Genomic DNA, 17,838 nt, shown 5'->3' with positions numbered 1-17,838 from the left:
GGTATGTTGTTCCATCATTTTCATTGAATTTCAGGAAGTCTTTTATTTCTTCCCTTATTTCTTCCGTGGCCCATGTGTCATTAAGTAGAAAGTTGTTTAGTTTCCACGTGTTAGTATGCTTTTTGTTTTTTCTGTTGTTGTTGAAGCCCAGCCTTAGACCATGGTGATCTGATAAGATACAAGGTATTATTTCAATCTTCTTGTATCTATTGAGGTTTGCTTCATGACCAACTATGTGATCAATTTTAGAGAACGTTCCATGGGGTGCTGAGAAAAAGGTATAATCCTTTGCATTTGGGTGGAAAGTTCTGTAGATATCTGTTAGGTCCATTTGATTCATGACATTGGTTAATGCGGTTATTTCCCGGCTTATTTTTTGATTCAAAGACCTATCCTTGAGTGGTGTTGAAGTCTCCCACTATTAATGTGTGGGTATCAATGAGTGGGGCAAGCTTTGTTAATAACTCTTTTACAAATGTGGGAGCCCTTGTATTCGGAGCATAGATGTCCAAAATTGTGATGTCTTCTTGGTTGACTTTACCTTTGACGAGTACGAAGTGACCATCCTCATCTCGTTTGATTAATTTTGGTTGAAAGTCTGTTTTACTAGATATTAGAATGGCTACCCCAGCTTGCTTCTTGTGACCATTTGCTTGGAATATTTTCCCCCAACCTTTTACTCTGAGGCAATGTCTGTCCTTGTGGTTGAGGTGTGTTTCTTGAATGCAGAAGAATGTTGGGTCATGTTTATGCATCCATTCCGTTAGTCTGTGTCTTTTTATTGGAGAGTTGAGACCATTGACGTTGAGAGATATTAATGACCAGTGATTGGTAAGTCCCTTCATTTTTGGTATTTGTAACAGTTGAGATTTTGTGAGGTTGTGATTTTGCAATGGTATGTTTACCTATTTCCTATGTAGTTTTGGTTGTAGTTTGACCAGTTGGGCTGGAGTTTTCCTTCTAATAGCTTCTGTAAAGCCGGATTTGTGGCTAGGTACTGTTTGAATTTGTTTTTGTCATGAAATAACTTGTCTTCTCCGTCAATGGTTATTGATAATTTTGCTGGATATAGTAGTCTTGCCTGGTATCTGTGTTCTCTTATGGTTTGCAGCACCTCTGTCCAGGCCCTTCTGGCTTTCACGGTCTCTGCTGAGAAGTCAGGAGTAATTCTGATAGGTTTGCCTTCGTATGTTACTCGGCCTTTTTCTCTTGCCGCTTTCAATATTTTTTCCTTGTTCTGTATATTTTGTGTTGTTATTATGTGGCGGGCAGTTTTTCTTTTCAGGTCTATTCTATTTGGTGTTCTGTAGGCCTCTTGTATGCTCGTATGCATCTCTTTCTTCAAATTGGGAAAATTCTCCTCCATTATTTGATTAAAGATGTGTTCTGGGCTGTGGGGTCGGCTGTCCAGTTTCTTCTGTATCCCTATTATTCGCAAGTTTTGTCTTTTCATGTGGTCTTTTAGCTCTTGAACGGTCTGTGTTAGGAACTTTTCAGATTTAGCATTTCCCTGAATGGTTGTTTCCAGTTCTGCGATTGTATCTTCAAGTCCTGATATTCGTTCTTTCATTTCTTGCAATCTGTTAGATAAGGCCGCCTCTGAGATGCTTGCTTTCCTCTTTGCAGACTCTTGATCACGTTTTTCTTCTGTGTGTTCCTGCATCATAGCTTCCATTTTTATCTTCATGTCTTGGACTGTTTTAATGATTTCCATCATCTGGTTATTTATATTTTTCTGAAATTCTTCAAGTGCCTCTTTATATGACTCTTTTAACTCTTCAGCCCTCTTGTTTGCCTCCTCCTGCATTTGTTTACAGATTTTATTTGTTTCTTCCATTATCATCTTCTTTACTAAGGACTTGAGGTCATTTTCTTGCCTATCCATTGCTGTTAGGTTCTCTAGGTTGTTTTCATTGGGAATGTTGGAATCCGGAGATGCCAAACTGTTCTGGTTTTTGATAGGATTCTTACGCTGTCCTCTTGTCATTTTGATGGCTCTGGTGTTGGAAGGTATTTTGTAGTGACCTTCGCTGGTTGAGAGTGGTTAATTGATGACTGATTATAGGTCAGGTGCTCTTGCCTGTGGGGATCAGGGGGTATTTTTGTGGAACAGGTAGGTGATCCGGTTTCACTCCTGTTGATTTTCGTCTGCCCCCTGGGCTCCAGGCTGAGCCAGCCAAAGTAGATATCTGTTTGGACTTTACTGCTGTAATTCAGTTCTAGAATAAGGTCCTAGAATAAGGTCTGCACACAAACGTTCTGGCTGAGTAGGTTGATCCCAGCTGGCTGTTCTTCCTGTGGCTTTGTAGTCAAGACCCCAGGTAGATCAGATCTTCTGGGGGTGTAGCTGTCTTTTAGCTCTGCCTCTATACCCTGTAGCAGTGCCCAATCTCTCCCAGTACTATGTGCCTAGAGGGACCAAGGTCGCTCTTGGTCAGCAATTAGGCACTGCAAGCAAGACCCTCTTTTCGTCTCCCAATAAAGTGAGAGTGCCTGCCTTGCTCGGGCCAGGATCTCCACTGGACATTCTCATTCAGGGAGCAGGGAGCGCTGTGCCAGGGCCTTGCGGCTGGGCAGTTAGTAAGACTGGCTCTGCAGCGCTCTGGCGGCCGCTCGCGGACCCAAATCCTCCCGCCGGGGTATGTGGGTCCCCTCCCACTCTGGGTCAGCAATTAGACACTGCAAACACGACCCGTCCATGTCTCGTCTCTCGAGAATGTGAGAGTGCTTGTCTTGCTCAGGCCAGGATCTCCCGCTGGGCTCACTCGTTGGGACGCAGGGAGCGCAGGGCCAGCTCAGCTGGTCTCTCTCGTTCGGGGAGCAGGGAGCGCAGTGCCAGGGCCTTGCGGCTGGGCAGTTAGTAAGACTGGCTCTGCAGAGCTCTGGCAGCCGCTCGCGGACCCGAATCTTCCCGCCGGTGTATGTGGGTCCCCTCCCACTCTGGGTCAGCAATTAGACACTGCAAACACGACCCATCCACGTCTCGTCTCCCGATAATGTGAGAGTGCCTGCCTTGCTCAGGCCCGGATCTCCAGCTGGGCTCACTCGTTCGGGGAGCGGGGAGCAGGGAGCGGAGCGTAGGACTAGTGCCTTGCGGCTGGGTAGGGACAAAAGGGTTGCAGAGCTCTGGCGGAAGCCCGCGGACCCAGGTCTTCCCGCAGGGCTAATAAGTTCAGCTATAACCCTAGGCAAGACCCACGTCTCCCGATGGGTCTGTGGAAGCAGCTCAAGCTGATTTCTCACTGCCGCTGTTTGCAGGCTCAGTTAGCTGTGATTGGTGTTAAGTTTGGCCCCGGATGGCCAGCGAGCTGTAGTCCCACTATAACTGTCTCTGTTGGGTCCCGCCGCCTGTGTTTTCAGTCGGCCTAGGTGGGTGACCTCTGCAGTTTGGGGTGGTGTGGAAGGAGGAATCCTAGGGCAGATTCACCCTCTTCGCTGAGATTCCTCTGGCTGGGGACTCTGGAAAAAACCCTCCCCAAACAGCGAGTCTGTGCTTTATATACAGGCTGCAGTTTGCATGTGGGTTCCGTCTCAGAGTTTGGGGAGTGCATTTAGCACCTCCGGGATGTTGCTTGACCCAGGGGGGTAGGCCCCCTGTTTGGTCTGCGGCCTTTGGGGACCCACTCACCTACAGTTCTCAAAGTCCAGCAATCTGTTGCTCCTCTTATGTCTCTGGTCTCCACGGAGTAGATCAGATACGTGTCTTGATGGACGGCGCCATCTTGGAATCGGGGCATTCCTTCTTAAGACTCTGTCTTCCAAGTTGACTGCGGGTTGTGTCAAATTTACAGGGAAAAGAAAACAGCACAATAACCCTTAAGGTATTTGGCAATGGTCACATAGCAAGAAAGGAAAGGAAAAGGCTGTGGTTGATTGCCACCATTTGCTATCAAATGACCAGTTACTTACCAATGCCTAAACTACTACTGAGTGCTAGTTATTAAGTGAATTCCTAGAAAGTAGGTTTTTATTTTTCCACCTCCCTCCCTTTCCCTTCATTAAAAAGCAAGTATCCCAGGGATGTCAACAGAACCCAGCATAGCAAGTTACAACAAGACTAAGTACAAATCCTCATATGAAGGCTGGATGAAGCAACCCGGTAGGAGTAAAATGGTCCCAGGAATAGGTGAAAGAGTCAGAGATACCCCCATTTGTAGGCTCAGTTTTTTTAACAAATGTATTTTATTACAAATTGTTGACCGAGTGTATGTCACTTATTACCCAACCAACCAACACAATAGGAACAGAAGACTAAAGAACAAAATAACAAAACCATAAGGATATCAGTTCCTTTTCCTGGCGTAATCAGCAAGATTTCGTCTGCTGGAACCTGGAGTAACTAGAACCTGGAACCTCAACAGGTGCCAGAGCCCCAAAGCCTTCCCTCAAGTGGTTCTCTCTAGGAGCATCTCAAAGTGGAGTGATGAACAGCCAAAACTATCCCAAGTCTCCAAAGGTCCCGCCTCCCGTTCTGGGCTCATTTATATATCTCCTCCCAGAGTCTGTTCATGGGATCTTTTCAGCTGGCAACAATCAAGCTCCTGCACGAGGTGGTTGGCCTTCTAGTGAGTTAACCTCACCTGTTCTCTCACAAGACCGTTCCGATCCCACACTTGGGATCCTAAAAAACAGATTTATCTCTCCTTCACCTATTCCCACTGTTAAAGAGTCCCATAAGAACACCAGGCTACACAACCATAACATATATGCTGAGGACCTTATGCAGACCCATGCAGGCTCCTCCTCTGTGGTTGCCACATCAGTCTCTGTGAGTCCCTATGAGCCCTAATTTTTGGGTCATGCTCTTATGGTGTCCTTAACCCCTCTGACTCCTACCGTCCTTCCTCCCTCTCTTCCTCAGTGTTCCCCAAGTTCTGCGTAATGTTTGGCATCTGCTCCCATTAGTTGTTGGATAAAGCCTCCCTGATGATTGGGCTAGGCACTAGTCTCTTATCTGCTCTTCTGGCTGATGTTAGCCCACTCTTGAGCAGGGAATCTAGAATATAAGTTTTTTTTAATTCACCTTGCATCCTGGTATTAGTCTCATTCCTCCTCACCTCCCAGTCCTTCCTTTCTCCGTGCCTCCCCCTCCTTTATTCCTCAGAAAAGGGCAGCCCCACTTCCTAACCACCCCAGCTAATCAAGTTAGTTGCAGGGGCTGGAGAGATAGAAGGGCACTGGCTGCTCTTCCAAAGATCCTGAGTTCAATTCCCAGCACCCACATGGTGACTCACAACCATCCATAATGGGATCAGATGGTCTCTTGCTGCTCATGGTGACACATGCCTTTAATACCAGCAGAGGCAGGTGGATCTCTGTGACTTCGAGGCCATCCTGGTCTACAAAGTGAGTCTAGGACAGCTACGGCTGTTACACAGAGAAATCCTGTCTTGAACATCTTTACAAAAAAGTTGCATCAGTACTTAGCATGTCATCTTCTCTTGTGGCCTAGCAAGGCAGACCCGCCGGGGGGGGGGGGAAGTGATCAAAAAGCAGGCAACAGAGTCCATGTCAGGGACAGCCCCTGCCCCCCCTTACTAGGGAACCCACATGAAGCCTGAGCTGTCAATCTGCCACATCTGTCTAGGGGGCATAGGTCCAGTCCATGCAAGGTCCTTGGTTGGTGCTTCAGTCTCAGCAGGCTCCTCTGAGCCCTGGTTTGTTGGTTCTGTTGGTCTTCTTGTGGGGCTCCTGTCTCCTCCAGGACCTTTTCTCCTTCCCCTCCACTTTTCCACAAGACTCCCTACACATTGCCCAACGTTTGGCTGTGAGTCTCGGCATCTGCTTCAAATCGCTGCTGGGTAGAGCCTCTCAAAGAATAACTCTGCTGGGCTCCTGTCTGCAAGCATAGCAGAGTATCATTAATAGTATCAGGGGTTGGTTCTCTCCCATGGGGGTGGGTCTCAAGTTAGGCTAAACTTTGGTTGGACATCCAGTCAAGCTCTACTCTGTCTGCTCTATCCTTTTTTTATTTAAATATATTCGAACTACATCTCAATTGTTATCTTCCCGTTTCCCCCTCCCTCCCTCTTTCACCATTTTCTCAGAAAATGCCAGATCGATTTCTAAAGTGGTTGTAGAAGTTTGCACTTCCACCAGCAATGGAGGAATGTTCCCCTTTCTCTACATCCTCATTAACATGTGCTGTCACTTGAGTTTTTGCTCTTGGCCATTCTGGTAGGTGTAAGATGGAATCTCAGAGTCGCTTTGATTTACATTTCCCTGATGATGAGGAACATTGAGATTTCTTTCAAGTGTTTCTCAGCCATTGGACATTCCTCTCTTGAGAATTCTGTGTTTATCTCTGTACACCATTTTTAATTGGGTTGTTTGGTTGGTGGTGTTTAATTTCTTGAGTTCTTTATATATTTTGGATACTAGCCCTTTGTTGGATGTAGGGTTGGTGAAGAACTTTTCCCAATCTTTAGGCTGTTGTTTTGTTCTGTCCTTTGGCTTACAGAAGCTTATCATTTTGTGAGGTCCCATTTATTACTTGTTGATCTTAGAGCCTGGGCTGTTGGTGTTCTGTTCAGGAAGTTGTCTCCTGTGCCAGTGAGTTCAAGGCTCTTTCTCCATTTTTTTCTTCTAACAGATTTAATATGTCTGGTTTTATGTTGAGGTCTTTAATCCACTGTACTTTAGTTTTGTGTAGTATAATAAATACGGCTCTATTTGCATTTTTCTACACTTAAGACATCCAATTAGACCAACACCATTTGTTGAAGATGCTGCTTTTTCCCCATTGTACGGTTTTGGCTCCTTTGTCAAAAATCAAGCATCCATAGGTGTGTGGGCTTATTTCTGGGTCTTAGGTGAGGATACTACTCATTTTTATATTGCCCATTTAAAATTTTATTTTTATCTTTCATTAAAGTATAGTTACATAATATCTTTTCTCCATCTTCTTCCTCTAACCCGTCCCAACCCCCCTTATCCCAAATTCCTGGCCTCTTTTTTTTTTCTGGCCTCTTTTTTTTTTTTTTTTTTTTTTTACACCACTTACTTCTGTAACACAGTAGAGACATACCTGGGTGTGATGGCACATGCCTTTGATCCCATGCTGATCTCTGAATTCAAGGCCAGCCTGCTATACAGAGTAAGTTCTAGGATAGTGAGGGCTACACAGAGAACCCCTGACTGTTGCATGATATTTGATCACACTGTCAACCCTGAAATTATGTTATATATTGGAGAAACCTGTTTTTAGTTGTGGTTTGAGTCAGCCTTAGCACACACCTCTAATCCAAGAGCTTTCTGCTTGAATATTGTAAACAGGATTAAATAAAGTTAACCATAGGTGAAGAAGCGGAGCAAGCAAGCAATTGACAGGAAGTGAACAAAGGATTATTAAGAAAAAAACTACTATGGAGAGGAAGAAGTGAGGACAGATAGAGGCACAGGAAGTAGAAGAGAGGGACATTCAGTTTGAAGGAGGTTGTTTGAGAATGCGTAGGAGAGGGGCATTCCTTCTGGGACATCAGCTGAGTAGGAAGGTCAACTGGGTGCTTTCTCTGCCTCTCTGAGCTAGCAAGCCTTCACCCCAGCATCTGGCTCCTGAGGCTTTATTGGTAAAGTTAAACAATTGAGATTTTGTTAAAAATAACATGATCTGAAAAAAAAAAGTTTAGAACTAATAGAAAACAGGTATTGTCTGATTGCAAGGTCCTTAAGATCTAGAATGAGAGATTTAAAACTACCAGTGTATGAAAATGTGGTCCTTGGGAGGGGGGCTAAAGACCATTTACAATGAGAAGACTGAACTCTGCTTGCCAAGTAAGTACAGGAATTCTCCACAGAGAAGACTGAAAAGCTAGATCATGGTGGCAGGCATGGTGATTACACCTGTAGAACCAATGCTTGGGAGGCCGAGGCAAAGGATGGTTCTGAGTTAAGGTCAGCCACAAGACCTTTAGGAAAGAACAACAGTTGATGAATAGGCAAGAGTTTAGCAGTTAGCCATAGAGTCAATGAGTGAGAGAAGACGCAAGTCAGAGGGAATGCTTGAGGACATGAAACAACACGTTCAAACTATAGGTAGTTCCAGTTGAGTTGGGATGCAGAGAGCATAGCTGTAGGTATTCAGATTTCCAGATTCTGGATTAATTGGATATTTTAGATCAATCATTCTGTATGATTTTTGGATAGAGAGAAAGGGTCCCAGATGGTAGGTGATTGAGGCCTAAACCATAACTGAGTTACTGGTAGGAAGCATGGATAGAATAAGATGGACGAGAGAACCTTGGTGAAAGCCAATATTTAGGTACTGTCAGAAACAGAAAACTTGAAGAAAAGAGTGATTGCTCAACCAAGAAAGGAGCTCTTAAGAGCCATACTCACACCTTGAATTCACCGCAAGCTGGAGCTAGAGTTAGAACATGCCTCAAAAAGAAAACAAGCTGGTTGGGCTTGACGTTCATGAGATAGTGATTGCCTAGAAGAGACAAGGCTCTGGGTTCAATCGTCAGCACCAAATAAATAAAGTGCAATGGCGCATGGCCATCATCCTGGATGTTGGAGGTAAAAGCAGGAGGATCAGAAGTTCTGGGAGGAAGTCAAAATGGAAGGTAGTTAAGTATGCTTACATAAGCCTAGGAGGGAAAGCTGTATAGAAAGGGTTAGAAAAAGCAAGGAATTGTTGGTTGGAAAGACCTGTGTAAACAGAAAGTGGGTGTTTATCTATCATAGAGAAAACACCCCATGTAGGGAGAGGTCTCTTCCCCTCTGTGAAATTGGTAGGGTCATCTTTGTGACAAAAGTGAAAATGGTATGGGAGTTTGAAGTATTAAAGTACTTAGGGAAATAGTGAGAAACCAGAAGCGAAATGTCGTTAGGGACTGGAGAGGTGGCTCAGCAGTGACGAGTATGTACCCCTCTTGAAGAAGACCCACATTTGATTCCAGGCACCCATCTCAAGTTTGAGCACCTACACTCAGGTAGGTACACACCCACACTCAGAAACTTACATACAATTAAAAAAACACATTAAAGAAAAATGGCTTCTTTATCTTTTGTGTTTATTTTTTAAGAGAAAAATACTCCCTTTTGTTAAAAATAGACTCTTTTCTCAATATATCCTGATTACGTTTTTCTCTCCCTCTTCTCCTAGTTCCTCCCCACTTCTCCCACCTAGATCCACTCTCTTTGTGTCTCTCATTAGAAAATTACAGGCTTCCTACTGGGTGTGAGTTCAAGGCCAGCCTGATCTACATAGCGACTCCAGGACAGCCAAGATAACACAGAGACACTCTGTCTTGAAAACCTAAAAAAAAATAAGAAAGAAAGAAACAGAAAACAACAAGCTTCTGAGAGATAACAAAATGTAATGAAATAAGATGTAATATAAAAAATATCACATCAAAGTTGGACAAGGCAAAGGAACAGAAGGAAAAGTGTCCCAAGAGGAGGCATATGAATAGAGACCCAGGGGCTGGAGAGATGGCTCAGAGGTTAAGAACACTGGTTGTTCTTCCAAAGGTCCTGAGTTCAATACCCAGCAACCACATGGTGGCTCAAAACCATCTATAATGAGATCTGGTGCCCTCCTCTGGCCTGCAGACAGAATACTGTATAAATAATAAATAAATAAAATCTTAAAAAAAAAAAAAAGAAAGAATAGAGACCCAGTCATTCACACACTCAGGAATACCATAAAAATACAAAGCTGAAAGTGATAATATACACAGAGACCCGTGTAGACTCTATGCTTGCTGCTTCAGTCTCTGTTCATATGAACTTAGCTCAGTTGATTCAGAGAGCCTTGTTCTCCTGGTGTCCTCCATCCCCTCTGGCTCTTACATTCTTTCCACCTCTGGCTTGAAGTTCTCTGAGCTTTGAGGAGGTGGGGGGATTTTATGAAAACATGTCATTTAGAGTTTTGTCTTCCAAGATCTCGGTCTCCCCCCGCCCCCGTGTGCTCTCACAAGGTGCACATGTGTGTGTGTGTGTGTGTGTGTGTGTGTGTGTGTGTGTGTGTGTGTGTGTGTGATATCTGGCTGTGGATCTTTATTCTCATCTTCTTTTGGAGGAAGCTTCTCTGATTATGGTTCCCTGAAGGAGTGTAATAATAAAAATTTTAATACATAAAGTGTCCATTTGTAGCAAAAGGGATTAATGATAATATGTCTACTCAATGAAAAACTACACAGTTGTTAATAAGGAAAATATATGACCTACTATTATGGAAAGATATCCTTGAAGTCATAAAATAGACAGGGTTTGATTTCATTTGAGCAAAGGAAGATTAAGTTTATGCTCATGTAGTTAGTATGTAAATTATGGAGCAGTAGAGGAATACGCCCTTTGAACCTTTGAACCTTTGAACACTTCAGATGGAGGTGGAATGGGCAGGATTCACTCTTGACTCTAAGCCTTTCTGTTTAACTTTTAAGTGTGTGTGTGTGTGTGTGTGTGTGTGTGTGTGTGTGTGTGTAAATTGGTGTGGTAGCCAGAGGTTAACATCAGATGTCTTTACATAATCATGCTCCACCATATGGTTTTGAGACAAGGTACCTCAGTGAACTGGAGGCTCACTGATTTGGCTAGACGAGCTGACAAAAAACTTCAGAGATCTTCCTGTTTCTACCCAAGTCTCCACCATGACCTCAGTTAAAGGCGCACACCACAGTGCCTGGCTTTTTACATGGGTTCTGGGACCAGTCAGATGGTCAGAGGGTAAAAGTGCTTTCTGCCAAGCCTGAAGACATAAATTCAATCTCTGATACCTACATGGTAGGAGAAAAGGACTCCCTGAAGTCTTCTCTGACTCCACATGCACTGTGTGACACACATGCTCATTCACACATCAGCAAGAACAAACACCAGTGAGATAAACATGGGTTATGGGCATCCACACTCAGGTCCTCATGCTTGGAATGTAGATAAGTAACTGCCAGAGCTATCTCTCCTGCACTGTTGTTTCTTCCATTCTTTCTTTCTTTCTTAATTTGGTTTTTTTCGAGACAGGGTTTCTCTGTGTAGCCTTGGCTGTCCTGGCTTCACTTTGTAGACCAGGCTGGTCTCGAACTCACAGTGATCCACCTACCTCAGCCTCCGGAGTGCTGGGATTAAAGGCATGAGCCACCAATGCCTGGCTGCTGTTTTGTTTTTGTTTTTTTAAGTTGGCTCTTAAAAGAGCCTTTTAAGTTATGTGCCCATGTAGAAAATTGGGCTTAAGCTGTCTCCTCGCAGATGCGGCGGGCCAGCTACATGTCCTTGGGCATGATGATGGTCACGCGCTTGGCGTGGTGCCAGCACAGGTTGGTGTCCTCAAGCAGACCCACTGGGTAGGCCTCGCTGGCCTCCTGCAGCGCCATGACTGCCGAGCTCTGGAAGCGCAGGTTGGTCTTGAAGTCCTGCGAGATCTTGGGCACCAGGCGCTGGAATGGCAGCTTGCAGATCAGCAGCTTGGTGGACTTCTGGTAGAGCCAGATCTCGTGCAGCGCCATGGTGCCGGGCCATTAGTGGTGGGGCTTCTTCACGCTGCCGGTGGCCAGCGTGTTCTTGCGGGCAGCCTTGGTGGCCAGCTGCTTGCTTGGGGCCTCGCCGCCAGTGGACTTGTGGGCGGTCTGCTTGGTGCGAGCCATAGTGGACTAGAGCAAGGGAGAAAGTGGGACTCTGTTTTTTAAGACAAATTTTACTGGGTAACTTAGGCTGCTTCAAACTTGCTTTGTAGTTCAGGCTAGTCTGTTTTGGTTTTGTGTGTCCCTTTTCTGGCCTGAGGTCCAGAGGCACTTCCGTGAAAAGCCTGAGCTCAGAAAAAGGAAAAAGATTCTCCCTCCTGCTGGCTTCAGATTACAAAGACCGTTCTGTGAAAAGGTGTCATCAACCTGGCTCCATTCAGAAAAAAACACTTCAAAGCTGCCCTGAATTAACAGAAGGATCCCTTCAGGAAGCAGGCCCTGGGATATAGCCTGGGTATGCCTCCTGCAATGTACATCCCAGGGCTTTAAAATCCTGGGGTCCCCAAGTATGGGGCACTCTCTAGTCTTTTTCTTTTGTTCTTGGCTCCTTGTCCATGTCCCCTTTTGATCCCTTTTATCTTTAGTTTAGGTCGGATTCTTGTTTTTAGATGGAACACATGGAACTTAGTATGTGAGTTAAAACCTAGTTCTTTGTTTCTCCTCTGTCTTACTTTTGGCCAAGCACACTGGGCTACCTAGTACTCTTTTAAGTCCAGGGCACCCCTCCCCGATTGGAAGAGACACCAACCCCACTCTGAGTGACACAGAGACTCCTGCAGAGGAAGGTGGGAACCTGGCTCCTCTCTGCCCTCTGCCTGAGAACCCACAGGCACCCACATTCACCCCCATCAACTCTCAGCCCTCTGTGTGACCAGATCTCAGAGCAAGCCTTTGCCCAGTCAGCTTAACCAGAGGTTGGAGCAGAGGCTGAGGGAAAACACCACTAGGGGCTGTGATCCAACAGTTTTGTTCTTGTTTTCTGGTTGTTGGCTTTTGTTTGTGTTTGTGTGTGTGGTTTTTTTTTTTTTTAGAGAGGGTTTCTCTGTATAGCCCTGGAACTGTGTAGTCCTGGAACTGGCTCTGTAGACCAAAATAGACCTGAACTCAGATCTACCTGTCTCTGGAGTGCTGGGATTAAAGGACTGTGCCTCCACAGTTTCTGTGTGTGTGTGTGTGTGTGTGTGTGTGTGTGTGTGTGTGTGTGTGTGTGTGTGATGTTTGTATGTGTGAGCATAAGCATACAACACCTGTGTGAAGGTCAGAATGTAGGGGCAAAATTAACGCCATATCCTATATGTAATGCATATTCTACAATTAATTCCGTGCTCTGTGTGAAGTTGTCCTCCAGGTGTTTTCACTACCTCCTGCGGTCCTGGAAAGACCACACACACTGCCATAAACTTGACCTGCCACCGGAACAATTAGATACAATTAATACCCAATTATCCTCTGAGATAAAATATCTTCCCTGGAGATTCAGCCTCCTGGACCAACCTGCCTAAAGGTCAACATTCCTGAGACTCACGACCCCCCCCCTTACGTTTTTTCCTTACTTCCCTATGACCCCAACCCTTAATAACAGTTTTTACTTATAAACCCATTACCCTTGAAGCTCTGGTATCATTCTCCTATCCTGCTCTGTCAGGAAGGATTGTGATCCGAAGCTCTGAGCCTGTAATACAGGACCCTGTTTATATTGCATCGGTATCGAGTCCTCGTGGTCTTTTTGGGTGGGTCTTGTGATCTGGGTAATCTTGGCGTAATATTAAAGACAACTTTGTGGAGGGAGTTGTGTCTCCTGGGTTTTTTGTTTTTCCATATGAAGTTGAGAATTGGTCTTTCAAGGTCTGTAAAGAATTGTCTTGGAGTTTTGATGGGAATTGCATTGAATTTGTAGATTGCTTTTGGTAAGATGGCCATTTTTACTACAGTAGTACTGCCGATCCATGAGCATGGCGGATCTTTCCATCTTCTCTTATCTTTTTCAATTTCTTTCTTCAAATACTTGAAGTTCTTGTTATACAGGTCTTTCCCTTGGCTAGAGTCACAACATGATACTTTATATTATTTGTGGCTATTGTGAAGGGTGTTGTTTCTCTAATTTCTTTCTCATCCTGTTTGTCATTTGTATACAGGAGGGTTACTGATTTAAAAAAAAATAATATTCCATCCAGCCAGTTTGCTGAAGGTGTTTATCAGCTGTATGAGTTCTCTGGTAGAATTTTTGGGGTCATTTGTATATACTATCATATCATCTGCAAAAAGTGATACTTTGGCTTCTTTCTTTCCAATTTGTATCCCCTTGATCTCCTTTAGTTGTTTTATTGTTCTATCTAGAACTTCAAGCACTATATTGAAGAGACATGGTGAGAGTGGACAGCCTTGTCTTGTCCCTGATTTTAGTGGAACTGCTTTGATTTCTCTTAATTTGATGTTGGCAGCCGGGCATGGTGGCACATGCCTTTAATGCCAGCACTGGGGAGGCAGAGGCAGGCAGATCGCTGTGAGTTCAAGGCTATCCTGGTCTACAACTCCAGTCCAGGATGGCCAAGATAACATAGAGAAACCCTATCGTGAAAAAAAAATTGATGTTGGTTATTAGCTTGCTGTATATAGCCTTTATTATGTTTAGGTATAGGCATCGTATCCCTGATCTCTCCAAGAGTCTTTTCATGAAGGCTTGTTGTTTTGTTGTTGTTGTTTGTTTTTTATTGTTTAAAAAGAAAATCCCAAAGGACCCAGCTGAACTTCCTATTCAGCTCAGGTCCAGATAGAAGAGACCAAAATGCTCGCTAGCTCAGCTGACAGCCCAGGATGAAAAGGCAAAAAAACCCAAGGCCAAAGTCTTGCTAGCACAAAGGTCAAGGAGCTGAAGAGTTAGAGAGCTAAGAAGCTCCTTCTACTTCTCTGCATGCTGTCTTAATTACCCTTTTACTCAAAGTCCCACTTTTTTGTTTTGTTTTGTTTTTTTGAGATAGTGTTTCTCTGTGTAGCCTTGGCTGTTCTGGATTCATTTTGTAGACTAGGCTGGCCTCAAACTCACAGTGATCTGCCTGCCTCTGCCTCCTGAGTGCTGGGATTATAGGCATCACATGTGGCTGCCCCTCCTATTCTTTAATCCCTGTCACCTGCTTGTTTGTTTGTTTGCTCCACCTCTTGACCTAGGGATAACTTTATTAAATACTGTGTACAGACAGCTCTTGGCATGTATTAGGGCTCAACTACAAGAGATGGGGATTTACAGTTCACAATCTCAGGGATCACAACGGGATCAAATATCCTGCAACAGATTTTGTTGAAGGCTTTTTCTGCATCCAATGAACTATCAATGCCTCCTTGGGATGAAGCCTACTTGATTGTGGATGATGTATTTGATGTGTTCTTGTTTTCAGTTTTTTGAGTATTTTATTGAGTATTTTTGCATCACTATTCATAAGGGCGAGTGGTCTGAAATTTTCTTTCTTTCTTGAGTCAATGTGTGGTTTAGGTATCAGGAAGACCTTGACCTCATAAAATGCGTTTGGCAATATCCCTTCTGTTTCTATTTTGTGACATAATTTGCAAAGTATTGGTATTAGCTCTTCTTTGAAAGTCTGGTAGAATTCTGCTCTAAAACCATCTGGCTCTGTGCTATTTTTGGCCCAGAGACTTTTGGTGATGTTAGGGTTCAGGGATATCTACATACTGACCACTGGAAAACTAGACTCAGATTGATGGAAGTGTATTTGAACACTGTACAATAAAAAATTATGAAAAATAACAGAAGAGATAGCAAAGTACCATGGCTCTTACCTGTAGTCACAGGATTCATGAGGTTGAGGAAGGATGTCAGAAATTGAAGGCTTCTTCTTGGCTACATAGTGAATATGAGCCCCCCCTTTCAGCAATGAAAAGGGAGAAATAATGAGGGAAATCCAAAGAATCATTAGGTCGTCCTTCAAAAGCCTATATGCCACAAGATTTGAAAATCTAAATGAAATGGACAATTTTCTTTTTATTTTTTACATATACATTTATATTATTACACATATATTACACATAAGCCACATACAGCAAGAAGAACCCCGAAACAATCAGGAATTATATAAATGTTACATTCGTAGTACTTTGGCTATGTGTTTTGGCAATGTTGAAGAAAGCATCTTTCCTATATTGGTGCATCAAGGATTCTGAATGTAAATCAATATCTATCATATCTCATCTCTACCAACTTAATACATTTATCTAGATCTAAAAATATCTTGACCCTTAAACAACTGAGAGTAATTGTAAAACTAAACTCTCTGATCTTCAGCCCCATCAGAGACTTGAGAAGAAATAAAAGTAATTATCTGAGTAGATGGGAAGTGCAGGTTAGCAGCTTCCAAAATGAGAAAATGACAGAGACAGTTTGCTGCCTGAAAAGTCAACCAAAATTCTCTATAATATTGGAGCATCAACTTTAGCCTTCTGGCCCAATATATCTGACAGACATATTTGTGAGTCAGGAACTGTTGAGGACTTGTTTACCCTGCCTTGGCAGAGTTTGGCTGTCAACTCTGCTTGCATACAAACTTACCCATTTTTAGGCAGAATTCTGTCTATGGCAGAAAGTAGGAAATTTTTCCCAGTAGCTGGTTTGCCACCTTTGAAGCCATCTCCCTAGGGAAGTTCTTTGATGCTCATCATCTTCTTTGAAGTAGGCTGGGTGTTGCCAGGAGTTAACCTGTCTTATTGTTAAAGAATCTTTAAAATAATAATGACATCTTGCCGAGCAAGGTGGCTCATGCCTTTAATCCCAACACGTAGGAGACAGAGGCAGGTGGCTTGCTGTGAGTTCGAAGCCAGCCTGGTCACAATGTTAGTTTAGGACAGCCAAGGCTACACAGAGAATCCCTGTCTTGAAAAAATAACAATAATAAAGGCATCTTTAAACGACATATTCGGTATGTCTCTGAGGTTTCTGAAGACCTTATCTAACTATTTTACCTTATATTTCTATAGAATCATATGTATCTGTTAAATCTAGGATATATATTCTTGTGATAAAAATAGACTAGTAATTGAAGTAACCATGATTTTATCAACTAACAATAAACTTGTATTACTTAATTATCGTAAGCAGCCTGCAACAGCACTTTCAAGGTATTAGAAGTGAATCTTGTATTATAGTTGTGTAGTATGGGCACGATACTTCATATTAGAATAGAAATATATATGATGTATGTGAAGAATAATCTTAAATTTAAATTCTATGCCAGTGTATGAAATTAAACTTATTCTGCATCAATATACAAATTTCCATACCAGTGAATTAAAAATAACCTGGTGAGTAACAATTAAGGCATTAAGTTGAGGAGTCATCTCAGTAATCTACTTTTTGTCCTAGCATCCCTGTATATTTCTATATTCCCCCTTCTTTCTTTTAAACCCGTATCTCTAAACCAAAGAAAGAAAGGTAAAGGAAAAGAGAGACATCTCTGAGCCCACCGTTGTTTTCTCTCTGAATAAGACCAATAATAACATATAACCAAATCCCAATTAGAATAAACATCTATAGCCCAAGAAAGCAACCAAAAAATCCACCCAACCCACCTTAAATAAAATGGGGCATCGTTCTCTTAAGTTTTCTTCTTCCATTCCTGGTGGGAGTGCAAGTTTGTACCACCACTTTGAAAACCAATCTGGTGCTTTCTCAGAAAATGAGGAATATATCCACCTCAAGACCCAGCTGTACCACTCCTGGGCATATACCCGAAAGATGCTCCACCATATACAGCAAGGGCATTTGCTCAACTATGTACATAGCAGCTTTATTTGTAATAGTCAGACAACCGGGAAACAACCTAGATGTCCCTCAACCGAAGAATGGATAAAGAAACTCTGGTACATTTCCACAATGGAATTCTACTCAGCTATGAAAAAGCAGGAAATCTTGAAATTTGCAGGCAAATAGATGGAACTAGGAAAGATCATCCAGAGTGAGGTAACCCAGACCCAGAAAGACATGCATGGTATATATTCACTTATAAGTGGATATTAACCCCATAATACAGGATGACCACACTACAGTACACAGAGCTAAAGAAACAAGGAATGCCCTGGAGAGAATGCTTAATTCTCATTCAGAAAGACAAATAGAATACACACTGGAAGCAGGTAAAGAGAAGGAACAGGACAGGATGGGAGCTTACCATCGAGGTCCTCTGAAAGACTCCACCCAAGATGAGATTGAAACAGATGCTGAAACTCACAGCTAAACTTTGGGGTGGAGGGCAGGGAATCTTTTGGAAGAGTTGGGGGATACAAGGACCTGGAAGGGTCAATAGCTCTACAAGGAGACCAATGGAGCCTCTCCTTCACCAAGTACATAGCTGCCTGGGCTGCTGTCTTCCCCACC

General features: G+C 43.4%; 1 pseudogene; it reads right to left on the bottom strand.

Moving 5' to 3' along the window:
* Positions 1-11,201: 11,201 nt before the first annotated feature.
* Positions 11,202-11,582, bottom strand: LOC127186181 (histone H3-like; annotated as a pseudogene).
* Positions 11,583-17,838: the final 6,256 nt, after the last annotated feature.

This window comes from Acomys russatus, unplaced genomic scaffold (genome assembly GCF_903995435.1).
Source record: "Acomys russatus unplaced genomic scaffold, mAcoRus1.1, whole genome shotgun sequence".
NCBI lineage: Eukaryota > Metazoa > Chordata > Mammalia > Rodentia > Muridae > Acomys > Acomys russatus.
This window is presented reverse-complemented; position numbering and strand designations above follow the sequence as displayed.